Consider the following 20,892-nt stretch of genomic DNA (forward strand, 5'->3'; position numbering starts at 1 on the left):
ATGCCCCAGGAGAAACAAATTTACAAATGGGAGTGCCACATGGTGTCGGCATACTCTTTTTTTTTCTTTATCCATATTGAAGTATCCAGTGAAATATCAAATATTTTACAAAGAAACATTAAGTTCATATTTTCTTCTCCACCTCCTTCAATGTGCTTATGTCCTTCATCTGTAGAACAGTTAGGCTTATTTCTTGTACTTTGTATTCCATATTTTTTGTTTCTACCACAACCTACTTTTTTGTTTGTTTGTTTTTACTTTTAGACTGTGCTAAATTTATTTGAAAAAATAACTCCTTAGCAGTCACTACCACAGTAATGACACATCCTACTACCCCAAAATTTCCTCAGGCATATCCTGTATAATCCATCTATTCTTCCAACCCCTAATTCTGACTCCTTCCTTATTGTTTTACCTTTCCAAAGTGTCATAAAAATAATGCCATGAAGTATGGAAACTTTGATTCTGGTTTCTTTCATGTTAGCAATATGCATCTAAGAATCACCGATGTTACCCCTGTGAGTATATCTATAGTTTGTTCCTTTTCATAGCTGAGTAGTATTCTATCGCATGGTGGATGAACACCTATGTTGTCTCTAGTTTGGGGCAATTATGCATAAATCTACGAAGTTTTGTGTGTAGGTTTTAATATAAGTATTTATTTATCTAAAAGCGGGATTGCTTGGTATAGTTAACATTATAAGAAATTTTTCATTGTGGTTCACAATAATTGTGTCATTTGTGAGTCCTAAGGGCAGTGGATTAGAGTTCCAGAAATCCTGTGTCTTTACCAACACTTAGTATTGTCAGACTGTTTTACTATAGCCATTCTGATAGGAATATGGTACTAACCGACTAATTTTAATATATATTCTCCTAGTGACTAATGACATTGTGAATCTTTTCATATGTATATTTGTGACCTGTATATCTTCCTTGGTGAAATATCTACTTAGATATTTTTACTTATTTTTAAAAATTGGAATATTTGTTGTCCTATAATTGAACTTTAAAAGTTATTTATATTTTCTGGACACAAGTCTTTTTGCCACAAGTTTGACTTGCAGGTAATTTCTTGTAGTGTATGTCTTATTTTCTTCATTCTCTTTTTAGTGTCTTTTCTGAGTAATAGTTCCTAATTTTAATGAAGTCCTATTTATTTTTTTTTCTTTTTGTGGATCATGGTTTTAGTGTTTTAGTTACAATGTCTGTTTTATTCACTCACAAAAATTATTGTTCTACATTTTTATAGAAGTTTCATAGCTCTGCATTTCACATTTACATCTATGACTCATTTTAAGTTATTTTTTGAATGAAATGTAAAGCCTGGGACAAGGTTCACTTTTTTGCACAGAAATTTCCAGTTGTTGAGCATAATTTATTAAAAATATTATTCTTTCTCCATTGAATTTCCTCTATGCCTTTATCAAAGCTGTTTGTGTGAGTCTAATTCTAGACTCTATTCCATTTTATTGATCTTTGTAACTACTATTTTATCAGCACCATGCTTTGCTTACTCTGTCTGGATAGTAAGTCTTGAAATCAGGTAGTGTGAGTCCTCTAATCTTCTTCCTTTTTGAAACTGCTTTGGATCTTCTGGTTTCTTTTTTATATACCTTTGCATATAAATATCAGGAACGTGCCATTAATATTTATTTAAAAGTTGGGTTTTGAATAGGGTTAGGATTGATTGATCTCTAGATTGATTTGAAGGGAATTAGCATCTTAACAATATTGAATCTTCCAGTCCATGAGCATGAATATCTCTCCACTGATGTAGGTCTTTGATTTCCTTACTTAGTGCTTTACCCTCTTCAACATACAGGTTCTTGACATATCTTGTTACATTTACACCCTAAGCATTTCATTTTGTGGACTATCGTAAGCATACTATTTTGTAAAGTTTGATTACAGCTCTGCATTGCTACTATTTAGAAATATAATCAGTTTCTATGTATTGACCTCACATACTGCAACCTTACAAAATTCACTTATTTTTGTCAGAAGCTGCTTGGCAAATTTTGAGGGACTTTTCTACATTGGTAATTTTGTTATATACAAACAGAGGGTCTTTCCCTCTTCATTTTTATCCTATGTGCCTTTTATTTATTTTTCTTGCTTTATTGCACTGGCTTCCATTATGCAATTGAATAAGAGCCGTGAGAGAAGTCATCCTTGTCTTGTTTCTAATCTCAGGGACAAAACATTCAATTTTCCATCCTTTTGTATGATGTTAACTGTAGGGATTTCATAATTGCTTTTTATAAAGATAAGAAAGTATTTTTATCTGAAATACATTTCTGTCGTGATAGCACAAGGAGTTATACAGTCGCTGTACAATGAAACAGATGAAATTTATTTTTAAAAAATCCAATCATTTAAAGTCTCTGGAAATGATCCTAAAGCCTACAGCAAATGAAGAAAAATCTACTAAAACTCAGTAAGAACAAGAGTCTGTGGTGTTTGGACCAAATTGTTATAAGTATATTATAGACATTTGGGGAGGGGGAGGAGTTCATCTCCCATTCTGCCCCTGCTCCCTGTGCTGAGGGTAAGTTCCACCCCAGGTGAGTGTGGTTGAGAGGCTGGGGATGGTCCTTCCTTTTTCCCTCTCCCTCCTCATGTGATGCAGGCTCTACCTTGGGTGTGATGTCCTGGGGATACTGCAGTCCACATGGCCTTCACCCTGGATCTTTTGTAGTCAATAAATTAGAGGTTCCAAGTCAGTAAAGGCAATCCAAGAAGACCTGAGGCGATTGTCTCCCTGTCCTCTGTGCATTGCTCCTGAGGAGGAGACATCACACAGAGAGAAGTGGAGCCACTGTTTCCACACTCAGTTCCAGAGCCACCGACTGAGACGGAACAGGAGAAGGAGCAGGCCTCAAAACACAGAGCTCTGAATCTCTTCCTCCACACTGTGTAGAAGGCCTAGCAGAAGGGCACCCTCAAAAACAAGAGCAGTTAGTTGTGGTGAAAGGGAATTGGGAGGGGATCCACAGAACTACTGAGGACACAGAGAAGCTGTAGGCCAGTGAGTGTTTCAGAGATTGAGGGAAACTAACAGCTGGGTGGAGCCCCCAGGTTTCAGAACAAATCTCAACCACTGACCTCAAGGATACATATATATAACTTAAGTTAGACCTGACTCCTTCCACTGTCTTTCCCTACCCTTTCTCTCTTCCTTTCCAGTAAAAGGATGGAACGAGAGACCATCATGCTAAGTGAAATAAGCCAGTCCCCGAAGTCAAAGGTCTAGCATAATATTTTCTCTGATATGTGGAAGTTAATCCAAAATAAGGGAGGATGCAACATAAGAAGAGAAGAAAGATCAGTGGAGCAGAGAAAGGGGGAAGTCATTATTAAAATCGCACTAAGTGACTTATAGCCTCACTAAATTGCCGAGGCTGGCTTCTAACCTAGGATCCTCCTGCCTCAGCCTCCTGAGTCACTGGAATTACAGGCGTGAGCCATCATGCCTGACCTCCATGTGGTTGTGTTGTTATAGTTCTTTTTAGTTATACGTGACTGTAGGACCTATTTTCAAATATTCATACAAATGTGGAATATATCTTATTCTAATTGGGATCTCAGTCAATGTTGTTTTAATTTGCATTTTCCTGATTGTTAGAGATATTGAGCTTTTTTTTCATTTATTTGTTAACCATTTGTATTTATTCTTTTGAGCATTGTCTGTTTGGTTCTTTTGTCCATTTATTGATTGGGTTATTTGGGTTTTTTGTTTGTTTGTTTGTTCTGGAGGTTTTTCTTTGTTGTCTTGTTGTTGTTGTTTGGGCGTTAAGTTTTTTGAGTTCTTTGTACAGCCTGGATATTAGTGCCCTGAGAAGCAGAGGGCAGAGATCTTCTCCCATTCTGTAGGCTCTCTCTTCATGCTCTTATTTGCCAAACAGTAATTTGAATCCACAAGGGGTGGTGGCGGGGAGAGTACTAGTAAAAGCACTCATGTAATTTGAAAAGATAATAAAAATGCATTCTTTTTTTTTTCTTGCCTGATTTAACAAGCAACTGTACAAAGCAATGTGTATACAATATATTGCTGGGCCAATAACATATAGAAAGTACATATATTTGCCCTCAAAGAGGTAACTTGACAATAAAGCTGTACTGGGGATAATTCCAGATGGTATCTTAATTCACAGGAACAAAGAAAGGGAAGCAGAAATGATATATAAGAAAGTTAATACAACAAAGGCTTTTAATGTATGCAGGACAGTTCTTCAAGTGGCCTTGGGTTGACCCGATTCTTGCTTGTGGTTCTTAATAATAACTGCAGACTGTGCTGGGAATAGGAAAGCCAGAAAGGAGGGGAAGCCGGTCAGAACAACTTGGCTCTGTTCCAGTTCTTGTTCTACCCACCCCACCCACCCACACACCCCAAAACAAACAGGATGTCTTGCAGCACTTTATCCCAGAGATTCTCATGACCCTGGGGTATAAAACCTAGACTGGCCTGATTTGTGAGGTCTCGCATTCATGGTACAAGTGGGGCACAAGCAAACCCGACTCCATCACCCCCAGACTGCTTTTTTTCTATTTCTTTTTCTTAGCTTGGATTCTTGATTTAAGATGATTCTTAATTATTTATATTTTCTATGCTTTCATGTTTTTTATTTGTTCTAATTAGTTATACATGAGAGTAGAATGCATTTTGACACATCATCCATAAATGGAGTATAACTTCTCATTCTTCTGGTTGTACATGATGTAGAGGTATACCATTCGTGCAATCACATATGGACATAAGGAGATGATGTCCGATTCATTCTACTGTCCTTCCTACCCTCATACCTGCTCCCCTCCCTTCACTCCCTTCTATTTTTCCCCAGTCATCCACATTGTGAAATAAAATTCACGTATCAGAGAAAACATTTGGCCTTTGTTTTTTGAGGATTGGCTTTTTTTGCTTAGCATGATATTCTCCAGCTTCATCCATTTACCTGCAAGTGCCATAATTTCATTCTTCTTTAAGCCTGAGTAATATTCCATTGTGTACATATACCACATTTTCTTTATCCATTCATCTGTTGAAGGGTATCTAGGTTGGTTCCATAGTTTAGCTATTGTGAACTGAGATGCTATTAAACATTGATGTGGCTGTGTCAATGTAGTATGCCAATTTTAAGTCCTTAGAGTATAAACTGAGGAGTGGGTTAGCTGGGTCAAATGGTTCCATTCCAAGTTTTCTGAGGTATCTCCATACTGTTTTCCATATGTTTGGAACAATTTACTATCCCACCAGCAATGTATGAGTGTGCCTTTTCCCCCACATCTTCACCAACATTTGTCATTGCTTGTATTCTTGATAATTGCCATTCTGACTGGAGTGAGATGGATTCTTAGTGTAGTTTTGATTTGCATTTCTCTAGTTGCTAGAGATCTTGAACATTTTTTCATATATTTATTGATTGATTATATTTCTTCTTCCATGAAGTGTCTGTTCAGTTCTTTACCCATTTATTTATTTATTTATTTATTTATTTATTTATTTATGTTTGGTGTTAAGTTTTTGTGTTTTTTATGTATACTAGAGATTAGTGCTGTATCTGAGGTGCATGTGGTAGAGATTTTCTCCCATCAAGTAGACTCTCTCTTTTAGAGCAATTGGGCAGAAGAAAGAAATTAAAGAAATATGAAGAGGAAACGAAGAACTCAAACTATCACTATTTGCCAATGACATAATTCTATATTTAAAAGATCAAAAAAATTCCATCAAAAACTTCTAGAACTTATAATGGAATTCAGTAAAGTAGCAGGGTATAAAACCAACACCCATAAATCAAATGTGTTCCTATATATCAGTGATGAATCCACTGAAAGAGAAATTAGGAAAACTACCCCATTTACAATAGCCTCAAAAAAAAATACTTGGAAATAAATCTAACAAAAGAAGTGAAAGACCTCTACAATGAAAACTACAGAACACTAAAGAAATAAATTGAAGAAGACCTTAGAAGATGGAGAGATCTCCCAGGCTCTTGGATAGACAGAATTGTCAAAATGGCCATGCTACCAAAAGCATTATACAGATTTAATGCAATTCCTATTAAAATCACAATGACATTCTTTATAGAATTAGAAAAAACAATCATGAACTTCATTTGGAAAAATAAAAGACCCAGAATAGCCAAAGCAATCCTTAGCAAGAAGAACGAAGCAGGAGGCATCACTATATCAGACCTTAAACTATACTACAGAGCCATAGTCACAAAACTGGCATGGTTTTGGCACCAAAACAGACACATAGACAAATGTTACAGCATATAAAACACAGAGACAAACCCAAATAGAGTTAGCTCATACTAGACACAGGTGCCAAAAACATATATTAGAGAAAAGATTGCCTCTTCCACAAATGGTGCTGGGAAAACTGGAAATCCATATGTAGGTGTATTAAGAATTGTAATGCAAAAAAATGATAATAATAATAAGAAAGCTCATGTAAAAACATAAATTAAAATTTTTAAAAAATTAAACCCTTATTTCTCACCCTGCACAAAACTCAACTCAGGCACCTAAAAGAAGAACAAGTAGGCCCCAATCCTCATCATGTTGGCTTAAAAACTGACTTCCTTAGCAGGAGTCCTAAAATGCAAAAAGTAAAATCAAGAATCAATAAATAAAGAGGACTACTTCTTAATGAATCTTAAGATTCTGTTGTCCCTTACTGCCTATCTGTAAGTAATAAACCCGTTTCATGTGATTCTTGTGTGGGCAGAGAGGAAGGAGAGATTCTGTTTCACCAGGCTAAGACAAGCTGATAGCCAGCTCACAGTGAACCTGGTTCACAGTCTAGATTTGCTCTTCTCTCAGCTTCTTTAAAAGATGTAAAATTAAATAAAGTAATAATAACAATGTTTTACGGCATTTGCAACATTTTTAGATGTAATAGATATAACAATAATACCACAAAAGTGGAGGTGAGCATAGAGCTATACAATAATAATATTTCTACATCTCACTGGAATTAAGTTAGTTTAAGTATGAAGTTGATTCTGATCAATTAAGCACATAAGGTAAGCCCAAGAACAACCACTAAAGAAATAACTCAAGAGAAGATAGTTTTTTTTTGTTGTTGTTGTTTGGTGCTGGGGATTGAACCCAGGGCCTTGTGCATGTGAGGCAAGCACTCTACCAACTGAGCTACATCCCCATCCCTAAGAGAATATAGTTTTAAAAATTGTTTCAGAAGTTAAAAATCATAAAAGTATTCAAATACAAAATAAAGCAGTAGAAAATGAATAAACACGAATGATGGAAGGCATGAAGAACCCAATTGTATTGATAACAATAATAAATGTGTGTGGATTAAAAAATTCTATCAAATGGCAGAGATTTCCAGGCTAGAGAAAAAATATAAGATACAATTCTATGCTATCTACAAGAGATACATTTTATATTCAAAGATTATAAAAGCAGATTGAAGGTAAAAGAATGGGAAAAGATATATCTTACAAACAGCAACCACACACAAAAAGCTGATAATATAGTAAATATCAGATAAAACAGACCTTAGCAGAAAAAAGTCCCTGTAAATAAAAAAGACATTGTGCATCATAAAGATATAACAGATATGTATGTATATGCATCTAAGAACACAGCACCAAATAAGTGAAATAAAAATTGACAGAAACGAAGGGAGTAATAGGTGGTTTAACAATAGTATCTGGAAACTTCCATACCCATTTTCGATAATGGACAGAGCAACCATGAAGATAAAAAGGGAATAGAAGACTTGAACGACTGTATACACCAACTAGCCTTAATAGGTCTCTATAGAACATTCTACCCATCAGCATGAGAATATGCTTTCTTCTCAAATACACAAGGAACATTACCCAGGATAAACCAAATACTATGTAATAAAACAAACCCCAATAAATTTGAAAGAATTGACAAAAGCAAAGTATGCTCTGTAAACACACGACATAAAATTAGAAATCAATAACAGAGAAATTGGAGAAACTCACAAATGTGTGAAAATCAAACATTACACTTCCATGTAACCTGTGAGTCAGAGGAGAACAAAAGGTGAATTAGAAAATACTTTGACATGAAGTAAATAGTATGACTTACAAAAACTTAGAAGATGCAGTTAAAACAATGCTTAGGGGAAATTTTGTAGTTGTAAATTCCTACCTAAAGAAAAAGCAAAATCTTAAATCAATTCAATCTTCCCCCTCAAAACAGTGGGAAAAAAAGAGCAAACCAGACCCAAAGAAAAGAAAGGAAACAACATAAAGTGGGCATCAATAAAGTGGAGAATGGAAAAGAACTAGAGAGAAATCAATAAAGCCAGAAGTTGGTTCTTTGAAAAATAAATAATAATTGGCATAACTTTAGCTACATTGACAATTTTAAAAAGAGAGAAGACTCACTGGTGTGCACCTGAAATCCCAGCAGCTGGGGAGGCTGAGGCAGGAGGACTGCAAGTTCAAAGTCAGTCTCAGCAACTTAGCAAGGCCCTAAGCAACTTAGCAAGACCCTGTATCTAAATAAACATAAAACGGGCTGGGGATGCAGCTCAGTAGATAAGTGCCCCTGGGTTCAATTCCCGGTACAAAAGAAAAAAAAAAAAAAAGAAAGAAAGATAGAAAACTCAAATTATTAAAATAAAAAATGAAAGAGGGAAAATTACTACTGACTTTACAAAACTGAAACAGATTACAAAGGGCTACTAGAAATAATTGTGTGATAAAAAAATTAGAAAACATAGATGAAATGGAAATTTCCTAGAAAGACACAAACTCCCAAAGCTGATGCAACAATAAATAATCCAAATGGACTTATAACTAGTAGAGATTGAATGGATGATTAAAATACTATAGGCCCACATAGCTGTGATGAATACTATCAAGCATTTAAAGAAGAATTAATAACACCTGTTCTTCCAGCATTGCTGAAGAGTTCATCACAAATTCCTTCAAAAAATAGAAGTGAAGGAGACACTTTTGAACTCATTAAATGAGACCAACTTGACCCTGATACCAAAGTTAAATAAAGATATCAGAAGAAAAGAAAAATACCGAGCAGTTACAAACATTAGTACAAAAGTCCTCAACAAAATCTAGCAAAACAAATCCAGCAACATATAAAAATAATTTGCACCATGATCGAGTATGATCCATCCCACAAAATTAAGGTCAGTTTATCATCTAAAAATCAATTAACATAACATACTACCATTAATAGAATACAGAAAGCCACATTATAATTTAAATAGAGAAATATTTGACAAAATCCAGTGTGCATATACAAATATGTAACAAAGAATCCCACCATTATATGTGATTATATATTCCAATAACATTTTTTAAAAATTCAACTCTTGCATGATAAAAACACTCAACAAACTAAAAATTGTAGGTAGCTTCTTCATCCTGATAAAAGACATCTCAAATAATTCACAGCTAACATATCCAATAATGAAAAATTGATACTTTCTACCTATAATCAGAATCAAAGCAAGAAAATCCACTCTTGTCACTGTTATCCAACCTTGTGCTAGAAATGCTATCCAAAGCAATTAGTCAAGAAAAATAAATAAAAGACAACAAGATTGGAAAGAAAGAAGTAAAACCATTTCTAGTATAGTTGCCATGATCTTGTATATAGAAAAATCCTAAGGAATCCACCAAAAAACTACTAGAATTAATAAACAATCTCAGCAAAGTTACAGACTATAAGACAAATAGACAAAGATCAATTGTATTTATGTAAAATTAAATAATTAGAAAGAGAAATTAAGTAAACAATTCCATTTAGAATAGCATGAAAAAATAAAATGAATTTAACAAATAAGTGCAAAACTTACATTATGAAAACACCAAAGCATTATTGAAAGGAATTAAACACATAAATAAATGCAAAATATACCATTTGATGTATTGAAAGACTAAATATTGGTAATTTGGTAACACTTCCCAAATGGATCCAAAGATTCAGAACAATCCCTATCGCTTATTTATAGAAATTGATAAGCTGATATTAAAATTCATAAAGAATGATATGGGACCCAGGATAGTCCAAACAATCTTTGAAAAGAACAAAGTTGGAGGACTCATATCTACTGATTTCAAAATTAACTGCAAAGTAATAGTAATCAAGACAATGTTGAACTGACATACAGACAGACATAGATCAACATAAGAGAACTGAGAGTCTAGAAATAAGCCCCACGTTTTCTATCGTCAACTGACTTTCAATATAGGTGCCAAGGTTAGAGAAGAGTAGTCTTTTCAACAAATGTTGTCAGGACACCTAGATACACACGTGCAAAAAATGAAGTTGGACCCTTATTTCACACCAAACACAAAAATTAACTTGAAATGGATCAAAGACCTAATATACACAACTACAACTACATGTAAAAGCTAGACATTAGAAGTACAACCGAAAAACTCTTAGAAGAAAACAAGGGTAAATTCATGATTTCAGATTTAGTGATGCATTCTTTTCATTCTTTTGCTTTTAACATAGCTCTGTATAGTTTCATGTATAGATGTATTATACACAAAATTACCATGGGTTTCATATATATATATATATATATATATATATATATATATATATATATATATACTATTTGATATTGCCTCACTATTGTTGGTACACTTCTCTGCTTTTTGTTTATTTGTTCACTTGTTTTTCTTTGTATTTCATATATATATTAGATAGTAATTGCTTTTTTATCCAACCTGACAGTCTCTGTCTTTTGATTGTTGCATTTAGACCTACACATTTAGTATGATTATTGATGTGTCTTAATTAAAATTTACCATTTATCTATCTTTTAATATTCTTTTTATCTGAGCTTTTGATTGCCTCTTCAGTCCCCAACATTTGAGTTACTTGAATAATCCACTTTATTTCCACTATTGATTATTTATACCTGTCATTATTTTATTAGTGATTACCTGGGTTTTACAATACACATCTTTACTCAATCAGAGTTTACCCCCAAATGATGTTATACTGCTTTACATGTAACATAAAAACCATACAATAGTATACCTCCAATTCTTCCTTCCTATCCCATGTACTGTTACCATATATTTTACATATGTATAAGCATAAAATAATTGCTTTTTTTGCTTTAGATGGTTATATTTTAAAACAATTTGAAAAATTAAACAAGGTTATAGAATGCTTGCTTGGCATGAACAGAGCACTGGGTTCCATCCCTCACACCACAAAAATAAATTCATTCTTAAAATAAAATAGATTATATTTTACCTTCATTTATCTCCTCTCTGGCACTTTTTCAACTTTCTGGGTTCAAATTTCTTATACTTGAAGAACTTTCTCTAAAGTGCTTCTGGAAATAAATTCCCTCATTTTCCTTTTTGTCTAAGGAAGTTTTTGTCTCCTACATTGTGAAACTTATTTTCATTGGGTGTAGAATTTTTTTTTCTTTCAGCACTTTAGTGACATTACTGTATGGTTTTCTGGTTTTCATAATTTCTGATCATAAGTATCTTTGCTCCTCTGTATGTGCTTTTCCCTCTGTGGTTGGCTTCAGGATTTTTTTCTTTGTTTTCTGTTTCCAACAGCTGGAATAGGATCTGCCAATGTGCTCTTTTATTTTGGTTTTTGAGGATAGGTGTATTTAATCTGTTTGATGTTGTCTGAGATTTTTGAATCAGTGGTTTGGTGTCTGCCATTAATTTTGGAAAATTTTTTGCTTTATTTCCTTAAATACTTTTTCTGCCCCATTCTTTCTCTCTTCTCCTTCCAGAATTCTCATAATGCATGTGGTATACTATTTGCTATTGCCGCACAATTCTTGGTGCGTTTCTCTGTTTTTTGTTTATTTGTTCCTTTGTTGAAATCTTGTTTTTCTTTGTATCTTCAAATTCATTCAGCTGTGAAGTTTACTGTTCATCAAGCTGTCAAACGTACTGATGAACCTATCAAAGGTATTCTTTATCTTTGTTATAGTGGTTTTCATTTCCAGCATTTCCCTTTGACGTCTCCTTATGGTTTCCACCATTGTTCTGAAATTACCCATCTGATCTTATATGCTGGGCATCTTTTCCATTAAGGTCTTAAAAATTGAGCAGTAACTTAAAATCCCATGTCAGATGGTTTCCGTGTCTGTGTCATATATATCTGTGTCTTGTTCTGTTGGTTGCTTTTTCTCTTAGAATTGTGATGATTTACTTTGGTGTTTTGTATGACTGATGGGATTTTGTTGTTGTAGAAAACTGGACACCCTGTGTACCATCTTAGATAAACAGGTTTATGTCTGCAAATGAGGATGCTTCTTCTTTTGGGGGGGCCTTGAATGGGGGGGTTTGTGTTACTCTTGTCAGAAGTTAGGCTAAATATTATGATTGGAGGCTGGTTATTGTTATGGTTACCCTCAGGCAGTTAGAGTCTTCAAAACCCTCTAGTTTCAGCTAGAACAGTTACGAGCTCTATAGGTTCTAGTTGTAGGTTCTGGGCCCAGTGCCTTTCCCTACCACTTCTCCGGGGCTAGAGGATTCTTTCCTATTCCCTTATCCCAGTGGCAATGGATTTGCCAAGGGCCAAGTGGTAAGTACCAGGATCTTTGGTGCCTTTTCTTCTGTAAATTAAGGCTTTTGTTACCTGTTAAAGATACTGGAGAATAATCTGGGTGGAGTTTCGTGCCCTTCTCACACAGGGATTGTTTTCCCCCACTCCAGGTCGGCTTCAAAGAAACTCTCCAGAGATTCTCCCCAGCCCTCCCTGTGAGTGCCTGGTGGGGTTTATAGGGAAAAAGCCCACAAGAGGATGTTCACATCCTTCCATCTGTGCCTCCATGGGCCACATATATCCTCCTAGCCCATGCTCAGTTTCCACTGAATGGTCTACTATTCCAGCACCTTCTTCCCACCCATGTCCTAGCAAGTGCCGTGGCCTCCCCTCCCTGTAGGCTCCTGTCCCCCTCCAGATTTGGAACGAACTGGTCGTCCTGTCACCTCGGCTCTCTGACAGGTTCATAAGAGGGTGTGTGCTGGTGGGGTGTCCACCTCTTTTTTTTTAATATTCAGGAACTCTTCACATCTTTCCTTGAGTTTTATATCTTGAACCCATCAGACTTTAGGAAGAAAGTCTCATCTTCAAGTCCTTTTCCTTTAAAATTTTTGTTCCGTTGAAAATATTTAGGTGTTTCCACTCCCTCCAACGAGTCTTTCTGTGAGACATTTCACTCCATCCAGGGGTCCGGCTGACCATGCTGTGTCAGCCGTGCTCTTAATTTCATATTTCTGAGAGCCTGAGTCTTAATCAGACTTTGTCATTGAAGTTATTAATGTTGTCACTCACTTTTAGGGGTTGAGGAGTTGTATCTTTGAACCCTGCAAGTCCCCCTTTCATTCCTATTTGCAGACTAGATTTTCCTTTTTGTCTAAGGAAGATTTTTGTCTCCTACATTTTGAAACTTATTTTCATTGGGTATAGATTTTTTTTCCTTCAGAAAAAAATTTGATTATTATTTTTATATTGTTATTATTATTATATTATTATTATTATTACTTTAAAAATTAGATTATTATTTTCAAATTAATCTTTTTCTTCTAACACCTTGCCAAACGTGGCCAGCAGAACCAACACACTACAATCATTCCCTGCTTCTAACTCTCCCAAGAGCTGTACATTTGTTTTTGTCTGCTAAAATCACTACAGGTGACAGTTTTGGCGGAAGTTTCACCACATGACAATATAGTTTTCCATCTCTCCAGCTTCTGATGAGAGTTTTCTTGCCACTCACTACCTGCTGTAGTTTGGATCTCAAGTGTCTCCTGAAGGTTCATGGAGCTTGGTTCCCAGTTCGTGGCACTATTAGGAGATGTGGAACCTGTAGAAGGGGGGTGGGTCCTGGTAAGAAGTTAGGTCATTGGGAGGCATACCTTTGAAGGGGATCTTGGGACTCCTCCCCACCTCCTTTGATTCCCTGTTGCCATGAAGTGAACAAGCCTCCTCTGCCATGTATTCTCACCATGATGTACTGTGCAACTGTAGGCCCAAAGCATCAGGGTCAAGCAACCATGGACTAAAAACTGTGAAACTGTGAAGCAAAATAAACCTTTTTATAAGTTGATTATCTCAGGTAATTTGTCACAGCAACAGAAAGCTGACTAACACATTTCCACTACTACAAAGTCAATGCCTCATATATTTTAGGTTTGGATTTTGGTGGGACTCATTCCTGCTACTGGTTTCCACATCATTCAGGATTAGGCTAGGCTGTGGCTTGTCCCTAAGCAATTTCAAAATTTTTTGTGGTCTCTAAAAGACAATATTTATTTTTCTTTCTCATATCCATCATGACTGGCTAGCTGAATCTCCTTACTCTGGTCCCAGGCTGTAGAAGCACCCACTTTCTGGAGCTCTTAAAGTTCCTACCATGAAGTGGCATGCATAACTTCCACTCATCTATCAGTGACCATGGCAAAACACAGGGCACACCTAGTTTAAAAGAATCAGGTAAAGGTGAATTACCACTCTTCCAATATGCAGAAGAGAAGCAGGACCTCCAGGCCCAGGAAAGGACTCATCTTTATCCCTCACCCACTCCCAATTCAAGTGTTTGAGATTTTATTCTACTTTTGACTCCACGAGTGAGTTTATGGCCAACCAGAAAACTGAATGCCCCTGACATGGGGACTGGCTAGAAATGAGCCCATGTCCCAATATGATCCAAAAAGACTCACTTCAGAACCTGCTTAGGTATAAGATGGCATCATTCTCTGAAGGACTTAGAACTAGGAGAATGTGAACAGGGACCGGTCAATAGCTACCAAGTGAAGACAATCTTGCCTGAAGGGGTCTCCTTTGAAAGGAGAGGTGGGGGACAGGTGGAGCCAAAGGGCTAAAGGAGAATGAGAAGGTGACATGAGGAGGAAAAGGGAGATGAGAAAGTCTCTGCACCCAACCATCCCTGACCCATCCAGGGACTCTCCAGGAATGAAAGCCAATAAATCATCTCTTGTCGTCTCCAGTTGGACGCCGTCACTTACCACCACCGGAGTCTTGAACAACATGCCTCACTTCTGCCTGGTGGCCTTTCAGTTCTTGTCCCTGGAAGGCTCAATGCACGCCAGCCCCCGTCCCAGAAGACTCGCATCCACTTCGGAGACTGTCTTGGCAAGAAGGGAAAAGCAACCTACATTCATTCGCGGTGGAAGACTGAGTGGGCCAAAGACACCGTGTGATAGATATGCAAGACCAACCTTAGGCCATCAGGTTTAAAAGGCACCAAATCAATAGAAAGTCATTAAAAATCAATCCCGTGACAATGAATGCTCTGGTTTGCTTGCCCTCACTCACCACTTCCAGCCTCTAATGCTTGAATCATTTCCCATTGATATGCGTAGCATATGCCAATTTAAATTTATTGGAGCACTTCACATTTTTAAGTGCTTAAATTTGGAAAAGATGAGCTTTATGGGGCCAGCCTAGTGTGGAATGATCAGAAATGTTAAGAGTGTGTTGCACTTTTTGTCATTTACAAAAGGTTAAAGAGTTGGGTTTATGAAATTCAAAATGATTTAAAATCACAGAATTGCTTTAGTCCAGTGGCAATCTTTGGACCTGGGAATTTGTAGGAAGGTTGTTTTACCCTCCAACTTGCCTAGAGTGACCCTCCACATTTTTTTTTTTAGAAATTGGGCCTTGCCTCGGGGTGGCAGGGGTATCACCTCACAGATGAGTTTAAAAAAAAAAAAAAAAAGAAAGAATATCAGGCTCATTTTTTAATTTGTTATTTAATTTACAAGCATCCTGGGCTTCAGATGAACACGATACATGATGATTTCAAATATTTAGCAGAACTCATATTCTGAAAAGAATTCCACTCTCTCAAATTAAAACTCATTTAAAAATTTGAAGTGATTTTAATTGGTCTTCTCTCCAGGCTGAAAAAAAAAAAAAAAAAAAACAACTTACTTCACTTTTAAGAACATTAATTTTTTGTTTTGCCCTGCTTGTTAAGGACGCATATGTAAAGTTACTTGCAATCAGCACTGTGATTTCAGGAATCGGATCTTCATCTCACATAGTAAACACTGATCAATCTGCAGAATTTCAAACTGCTGCCGTGAACAGGCGATGGCTGTAGTGTTTCTTTGTGGCTCTAGTGTGGAAGCACCCCATCCACTTTCAATGCTGGAAGACTGAGGATATTAAAACACACTCAGGAATGAAGCAGGAAAGAGGTCCCCTCTCCGGGCAGCAGCAGGAGAGGCGGGAAGGACCTGTGGGTGCTGAGGGCAGGCTGATCCTTTGGCAGTGGGCTCTGGTTTAGCTTTCTCTATGAACATTCCCTCTTTGAATTCTGCTCAGATTAACTCATAATATTTCATCACCGTAGCAATCCTTTGCTTGGACAAATGTTAGTGTTGGTGCTCGGGTCCAAATTTGCTAATATTGTTCTAAAATAAATACGTTCGCTGTAAAATAAATAAATATTTCCTAACTTTAAAATTCTTAGTTAAAAGGGGGATCAAAAGTGAAATACACGTGGAAAAAAAAAAAGGATGTGTAAATATCTGTCCCCATAGAGATTCATCAAACACAAGGTGCTTGTCAATCCAGCATATTTCTCCTGGTGCCTGGACTTTATACCCCAGGGCTTGCCTTTCACCCTAAACTCCCAGGGGTTGCTGGAAGCCTGGCCCTGCCAGGTCTGTGCTCAGTACCTCCCAGGTGTTTGGCTCTCTGCTCTGTCCAGTCAGTTCAGCAGAGCAGCCTCCTCCAGCTGTGCCACACAGCCCACAAGCAATGGCACTTTACAAATCCAGGTAGGGGCAGAAACCCACACGGTGGTGGTGGATGGAAGGTGTGGCGGTTTAGATGACCCATGCTTGGGAGTTAGGCACCCATCAGCTCTTCCCCTCTTGCCTTAAGCTCCCTGAGATCCACGGAGCTGGTACAAAAGGGGGAAAAAAGAACTTCGATCCAACGAGGCACTTTATCAAGAAAATTCCAAAAGAAATTGGTTGTTACCTGCAGATAACAACTGGTTTGTTAGCTAATAGCTGGGGGCAAAGCCAAGGCCAGTTATAGCTCCAGCTGTCCAGTCATTAACTGCAGTAAAGACTGATTTTGAGGAGGTTATTGCCGTGATAAAATATCCTCAAAAGATTATAACAGCAATAGTGTATGGGAAAAAAAAAAGTCTTAGTGGCTATAGTATGACTGAATGGCTGCATTTGAAAAATTGGCCGCTCCCTGGCGGTTCATAACCGATTTTCCACCAGTCAAAAGCAAGTTGTGCTCTGTTAGGTTTATTGTACAAGGCAATAAAAATATTGGCCAGGTTAAATTGTCAGCGTGTTATGGCATTAACCATTCTTTTACTGTGTTTAATTTAAGCGTTACGATGATTCATTATGGAAGAACGTGTCCCATGCAAATGAACAGACATTGAGTGTCAAAAATATGCAGCATGTTTTTTTTTTAAAGCAAAATTAATTTTTATTTGACGGCTCCTGTAGGCGGAAGGACATCTAAGATGTGACAAAAAGTGTACGGTACGTATTCTTTTTTAAAATTGCCATGGCATTCTGAGAGGTTGAGTCGTGACAGTGTGCTTTCTCAGAGTGTCTGCCTGCTGGATTTTAAATAAAGTGTCCTCCAGGGCTCGTGGTCTTCAACAGATGCCTTCTGGAGGGATGTAGCTTTAAGGACTTTCCTCGTGGTCCCAGTGCCAGATAAGTCCCCACCTCATAGCCCCAGCCCTTTGGCCCACCCAAGGTCTTTGGTACATCTGGCATCAAATGACTCTCCAAGCCACCTTAATGGCTCCTGAATAAGCCGTGTTGCAGGGCTGGGACCTGACCTGTCGGTTTGGGCTGGTTGGGAACACTTCCAAGAACAGATGTGACATTCTAGGAAGGGTCCTGTGACAGCCAAGGCAACAACGACCAGGAACCCACCTGCCCCTATAGATGTCTTTCAGCCAACCCCAAGGGTGGGGCTTTGCTCTGTGCGCTGAGAAGTGTGGGTGCTCCTGCACCTACATTGCTCAGGGGGTCATGATATACAAGCCCATGGACACTATGGCTGACCATTCGTGTAAAATCAAGGATGCACGAGGCATGGACAAGGGGATATGCAGCAGGAAGTTTGCACAACCCCTGGCCCAAACCAGAGGGTGAAACTCACAGTCTCTCCTCCCCTCAGCCTCCAGACCACTCTATCGGGTTCTTCCTGTACCACAGAGCAGTTTCGTCCTTGTAATGGGAACAGTTGGCTGACACATCTTGTCACCGTCCTTTCTACCCCCTCACCTTCCTTGAGCTCCTTAAAGACAAAAAGATGGGCCTGGCCTGCCCTCTGGAAGCCAGGTCCCCTTGTTTTGTGAGTGCCTGGTCCCATGGCCACACATGCACCCTCCAGAGAATGCAGGTCTCCCATGTCCCCCACACCCTCTTTGACTGCACACAGGGTTTCTGGGACCCACTGGAGCCTGTCTCGGAAGTCCTCCAGTCCACCCCCATCTTCCATGGCCGCTGTTGAGCGTTGGTGTTTCCTTTCTTCTGCTCTGGCCCCTTGACTGGCAGCACCGCCTCTCCCATGCACTGCCATTCACTAGCTCCTGCTACGCCCTGTCGCCTCACATCTTCCAGCTGCTAGGGGGCCACAGCACAGCAGTGGAGGTGCACCAATTAGGCCCATGGCCCTGTCCTTAGAGCCCCAGGGGTTTGAACAGGGACCCCGCTTCCTTGCTCCTACAGCTTCCCAGACAAACCCAGATATCAGTCATGGACACCACAGGCCATGCCTACCCAGAGGAGCCACCTGGGTGACTCAGTAGAGACCCTGTAGAAATATGCTGACGTGAAACCAGTGGTGGGCTGGGGTCAACAGCTTCTGCGTGGGGTTTCCAAGACCTTTGAAGATGGAAAACTTTCTGAGAATTGCTGGCCATGTGCCAGTAGCCTTCATGGGTCAGACCCCACTGAAGGGGACACCAGCCTTAGAGGACTTAGATTCATCACCCTGGAAAGATCCCTCCACAACATCTGGGATTTGGAAAAAATGTCAACACACACAGTCACACACACATACACACACTCACCCACACTTATAACTACATGCACACTCGCATACTGCACCCTCTGTCTCAGCCTGCTGTTGTAAAGCACCAGAGACCAAAGGCGTAAGCCAGTGATGCTTATTTCTTAGTTCTGGAAGCTGGAAGTCCAAGACCAAGGTACCTGCAGATTCGATGCTTGATGAGGGCTCTTCCTGGTTGGCAGATGGATGCCACATACTCTACCCTCACCCAGCCAAGAGACTGTGCAAGCTGAGGAGATTCTTCCTCTTCTGACAAGGGCACAAGTGCCATCCTCTGAGGGGTAGCCTCAGACCCCACCTAAACCTAGTCCCCTGCCAAGGACCCCCCCTCCAAATACCATCACAGTGGGGATTAGGGCTTCAACATGTGAATCTGGGGGACACAAACAATCTGTAACAACCATGTACACATATGCACACTTGTAGTGCATACACACCTCATACCCACACACGTGCCTATAGGCACACATGCACACTCTCATAAATGTGCACATGAGCTCACAACACTCATATGTGTGCACATGATCATACTTAACTGCCATGCACACCTTCCTCACACCCATCAGTTGATTCCGTGCACATGGTAACCCAGGTCTACAAAAAGCCAGGCTTGTGCTATGCTGGCCAAATCAGCAGAGAATCAGCTCTTTAAAAAGCCCACGGTTTGGGGCTGAGGCTGTGGCTCAGTGGTAGAGTGCTCTCCTAGCAAATGTGAAGTGCTGGGTCCAATTCTCAGCACTGCATATAAATAAATAAAGAAAGAAAAGCCCATCAACAACTAAAAAATATTTTTGAAGAAGAGGCCCACAGTTTTGTCAACTGATCAGCCTATAAACACTAGAGCTACCAAACTGAGATCGAGGTCTATGCAGCTGTGGGGCAGGTAGGCTGGGTCCTGGTCTGGGGGAAGGGGGGCTACTGGAGGAGAAGCTCAGGATGCTGCCCATGCAAAGGTCCCCAGACTGGGTAGAGTGAGGAGACCCCAGACACTGTCCCCATCCTTAAGCCACCAAGAAATTGCTGCCCAGACAGGCTGCCAGGCATGGGAGGCAGAGGCTGCCTGAGCCGGGACTGGCCAGCATCTGGGGCAGCTTCAGTCCCTGCTGCAGCCTTGCCTGCAGCACAGGTGGCCAACTTAGGCTGTGACAGAAGGGGCCAGGGGACTATCAGCTGGTGGGCAGTGTGAAAGGAAAAGGCGTCCATGATGCTCAGTCTCCTGGTGCCTCTCCCAGCCCCACCCCTGCCTGAGATGTTCTGCAGCCCACAGGTCAGTGTGTTCTTCCCCTCCCCCTTCCCTCTCATGGCCCCAAACACACACAGAGGAACCAGGCAGGCTGTCTGCACCCCTACCCACCCAGCCCCTATTCTCCACCACCCCTGCCCCTAGGGTTTTCCAGGTCCCAAATTTCCGGATTCCACTGCACCACATCCAGCTCAGCTCTCTACATGGTTCTGAACAAGCAGAGAGGTCACCCTGCTATGGAGAGGGACACAGAGTGAGGAGCATGTCCCTTGCCTGTGTCACCCCCATACTCACATGCACCCCATCTTCCCAGGCCTTCTCTGCCTCTGCCCCCAGCTGGGCATCAGGGCCTATCTGGTGTGGGAAGGTGGAAGGGACTTTCTTGAAGTCTTTCAGGGAGCTCCTGGGATTGCTGATTTGGCCCCAAGTCCAGCTAAGGGGTGGGGTGGAGGAGCCTCTGAGCTTAGCCAGGAGTGAGGACACTGGGTTCTTGTCCCAGGTCACTATCAGAGACAGGTGATGTCCCAGGGGATCGGCAACCTCCTCAGTTCCTCCTGAGGGGCAAATGGGGCAGCCAGGCCCTTAGA

At 39.5% G+C, this 20,892-nt stretch overlaps 1 non-coding gene across 1 annotated transcript; it reads right to left on the minus strand.

The window, feature by feature from the left end:
- Window positions 1-7,094: 7,094 nt before the first annotated feature.
- Trnav-cac (transfer RNA valine (anticodon CAC)) lies at window positions 7,095-7,166 on the minus strand. Its single transcript has one exon. It is a non-coding gene; the product is annotated as a tRNA-Val (tRNA).
- Window positions 7,167-20,892: the final 13,726 nt, after the last annotated feature.

This window comes from Urocitellus parryii, chromosome 15, assembly GCF_045843805.1.
Source record: "Urocitellus parryii isolate mUroPar1 chromosome 15, mUroPar1.hap1, whole genome shotgun sequence".
Classification (NCBI taxonomy): Eukaryota; Metazoa; Chordata; class Mammalia; order Rodentia; family Sciuridae; genus Urocitellus; species Urocitellus parryii.